Source organism: Eumetopias jubatus, unplaced genomic scaffold (assembly GCF_037043125.1).
Source record: "Eumetopias jubatus isolate StellerSeaLion01/CBP00866 unplaced genomic scaffold, mEumJub1_p1.0 scaffold_13, whole genome shotgun sequence".
NCBI lineage: Eukaryota > Metazoa > Chordata > Mammalia > Carnivora > Otariidae > Eumetopias > Eumetopias jubatus.
The window spans coordinates 113,211,396-113,215,321 of NW_028274819.1; the positions used below are offsets into that span (position 1 = coordinate 113,211,396).

Consider the following 3,926-nt stretch of genomic DNA (forward strand, 5'->3'; position numbering starts at 1 on the left):
AAATGCAGTGAGAAGCCGTTTTAAGTGCCTTTGCTATGAAGGAAGAACCCTGTAAGGAGTCGCGACGAGCGCCTGTGCCGCGGGGACGCGCTCAGTCACTGACCCCACTCCTGAAACCAGCAGCACCACGTGGGGAACTACCTGGAATTTAAATAAAAACTAAAAAAGAGAGAGACAAGGAAATACCTGCGTGGCTTTTCTTCTTTAATTTCATGGCTCCAAATACAGAAAATGTCAAATCTTCGGTACGGATTTTCACTACAAAATCTGGTCACGTCAACTTCCATTCTGCTTTGTGTTCCTGGGTTTGGGGCCACAAATCTTTCAAGTCAAATGACAGATGGTGAGGGGAACGTGCAGACCTGAGGAGAATGTCAGTATTCCATCTGCATTGTGCTGGCTGGGAACCCCACCCTCCCGGAGCTCAGAGCCCGATGTCGCGCTACCACGAGGTCGCCCAGCACATTTAATGCGCTCATGTTTACCCATACTGCCCGTTATACCTTGGGTTTAATCTCCTCAGACTCCATCACCGTGTAAGATTCTCGGGTTGCAGAAAGTGAGCCGCATGCGCTTCAGCAGACCACCCCAGCTTGGCGTCTGACCCAGAAGGCCCTGCCTGTTACCGGCACTTGTGATAATATTCCAACACTTCCTCCCAAGGCACAGGTGCGCGACAGTTCTCAAGTCCAAGAGCTGGTGCGCCCGGGTTTAAATCTGAGGATTCACCTGCTTATAGAACTAAATGCCGTGACGCTACACAAAAACAAGCATAAAGGAGGCAGGAAAGGTACTCCCTTTCTGTACTACAACTTCCAGAAAGAGTTTTGTGATGTGTGCATAGCCTCACACTCGCTTCTGGGTAGAAAGATCCGAGTTCCTGCTAGGTCAGGCTGTGCCGGTGACACTTCATTGTCGCGGGGATCCTGTGCAGTCTGGTGGAGCCTTGGAATGTGACCTGCTGTGGAGACGGGGTCCTTGCAGGTGTAAGGCAAAGACTGCGGTGGGCCCTGAACGCAGAGACACAGACGATGAGCCAGACGGCAGCGATGGGCCTGCAAGCCAGGGACACACTCCTCAACCTAGGCACCGGGGCAGAGCGCGCCTTTGAAGGTGAGGGAGCTTGAGCGGCAGGAAGGTCACGGACCCCACGTGCCCACTGCACCCGTGTCCTTGAAGGTCACCGGGCTGTCGTGGGAGAGGACCCCTCACCAGACCGGGAGGAAGGGAGCAGCCTTATCTCTGAACACAGAGGGACACCAGGCCTTGCGGAGCGTCCCACAGCTTAGCTCGCCTCCCCCCTACTCCTGGCCCTCTGACAGCTGTCCCCCCTTCATCAGACGCATCTAACCACGTCCTCAGGCCTTCATTTCCTCACGAAGGCCCCCCGCATCCCATAGAACTTACATTCCATACATTTACAAGCTTCCCTCCCGTTCCTGTCTTTGTCAGCTCCAGGTGCAGATCCAGCCAGGGACCCCACGAGGCTGGAGGGGAAGTTCTCCCTCCCCCAACCAGTGTCCCTCAGACGCTGGGAGAGAGCGTGCGGTGTCTCCCTCCTGGCCTCCAGCAAAGGATCCCACGCTACTGACATGCTGATTCAGCCTCTTGGCTGCCTGGACGACCAGACAACACACTCCTGCGGTCGTGAGCCATTCAGCCTGCGAGGCTTTGTTACGGCAACCCTAGGAGACTGATGGACTTTGGGAAGTCACTACCGTTATCTGCCCAAAGTTACGCAGCTCCTGTGTCAGACACGGCTAGGTACCTGCCCGAAATGCGTGTTCCTGAAAAGTTTTATTTGGGTTGGCAACATGTCCATCCCAAATACTACATTTCCTAGTCAGGGAGGGCCAAGGAGAGAGAAGCAAAAATCACCGAGAAGACTCTTCAGGGGAGACTGAACTGCCCCCTGCTGGCAACACAGAGGTCCGGACCAGAGGTCCCGCGGCCAGGAGAGGGTGGGGCGGGAACCGGGCTCTCAGGACGCTGGCGCAGCCAGATAAAAGAGGAGCTCGGGTCCCTGGTGGCTGGGGGGTTGTCCTATCCACCCCAGAGCTCTGGCTGGGAAGAGGGTAATAAAATAAACCTGAGCTTCACTTATCTCACTGGGCTCTCGCTGAAACCCAGAGCAAACTTAGTAGGGATTACTAGTGCCAGAACCAGGATTGACCCCAGACACACAGGATGCTAGGATCTCACCTGCTTTCCTGCTGCAGGACAGAGGCGACCAGCAGAACCTCACACACCGGATGCAGCATGGACGTGTCGTGCGCTAGTCTAGGCTGTGGCCCCGCCCGACAGACAGCAATCCGCGGGACGTTAGGGCCCTAATGAGGCGGACGCACAATTTTTAAAAATACGTCAGTGTAGGGCGTGTTAGCATGAAGTACTACTGAGACAAACAGCTCAGAGGTGGCTGGGAAGACAGACGACAGGCTCGAGTCAGGGTGGTCGGGAAGCCTCCATGGGGAAGGTGACAGGTGGGCCAAAGTCCAGAGGAAGCAAAACAGGAAGACAGGGGGACACCCAGAGAGGAGCCTTCCAGGCAGACGAGACAGCAAAGCAAGAAGACCCTGACCAACCCCCAGCTCCTGATCGGTAACATGAGATGACCGGACAAAATCACCTCCCACATGCCTTCGAGGTGTTATGGGGACTGGGAGCAGGTCCAACCAAAGGCTGGGCTGGAACCTTGCCTGAAAATAGCCCCCACCTGTCCAAGGTCCCGCCTGGAAGCTTCTGCGGGAGATTTCTCTTAGTCCAAAGGCTGTTTACAGGTGTAATGGGAGTGGAGACTGTTCTGAAGTCAAATACGCTTTGGAAACTGGCTGCTCACTGCAGGACTTCTCAGGTCCTTTAAAACGCCAGTGTGGACAATGATTATCTGAAAGTGAACTGTGGCATGCAGACTCTGTCAGACTCACCTGAGCATGGAAGCCTTCTTAAATGCAGGGTACCTGAGCAGACTGTTCCACGGAACACACCTCGGGAACAAATACAGGACACTAGAGGCTCACAAACATTTTCTGTAAAGGACCAAATAATTTCCTGTGGACCAAACATTCTGCTGCCACTATTTGATTTCCCATTCTAGCTTGCAAGCAGCCACAGACAACACATAATTATGAACGAATGGGCCTAAGATACTACATTTCAATTTAATACACTTCTTACATGTCATAAAATGTTAGTCTTGTTTTAATTTTTTTCAACCATTTAGAAATGTGAACCATTTTTAACTCACTGGCCATACGAAGACAGAGAGAGGACTGGATTTGACCTGCAGGCTGTACTTTGCCAACCCCAGCTATAAACAAATGTACATCTATCCTGTTTTTTTGGTAATGGGTACATTTTTTTTAATGCATTGCTTAAAGTCACATGGCTGGCATCCTGATCACTAACAAAGGTGGCTGGGGCACCTGAGTGGCTCAGTTGGTTAAGCGACTGCCTTCGGCTCAGGTCATGACCCTGGAGTTCCAAGATCGAGTCCCGCATCGGGCTCCCTGCTCAGCAGGGAGTCTGCTTCTCCCTCTGACCCTCCCCCTTTCATGTGCTCTCTCTCTCTCTCTCTCTCTCTCTCAAATAAATAAATAAAATCTTTAAAAAAAAAAACTAACAAAGGTGGCTGTGAATCACATTCCCAAAATGTATTTGAGCCCAGAAATGGTTCAGAAGAAAAATCACATTTTTAGACATAGCTCCTTTATAATTACTTCCTGATAGAAAAACGGAGCTTAACTCTGCCCTTGTATTTTAATTCTACTTTGATAACAGAATTATTCGGGAAAATAGCATATATTTTTCTAGTATTGGCTTTTATTTTCCTCTGTAAAATTTTTGAAAATCAAGTGATCAGTCTTTCTCTAGAAGAAACTCTAAATGCATTGTCCTTCTGTGGAAAGGAAGCATTTGCATGCAGC

At 51.1% G+C, this 3,926-nt stretch overlaps 1 long non-coding RNA gene across 1 annotated transcript; it reads right to left on the reverse strand.

Moving 5' to 3' along the window:
- Positions 1-223: 223 nt before the first annotated feature.
- Positions 224-2,303, reverse strand: LOC114211455 (uncharacterized). Its single transcript, XR_003609767.2, has 3 exons — positions 2,203-2,303; positions 504-1,010; positions 224-362 (listed from the first exon to the last, which is right to left on the reverse strand). It is a non-coding gene; the product is annotated as an uncharacterized LOC114211455 (long non-coding RNA).
- Between the last annotated feature and the right edge of the window lie 1,623 nt (positions 2,304-3,926).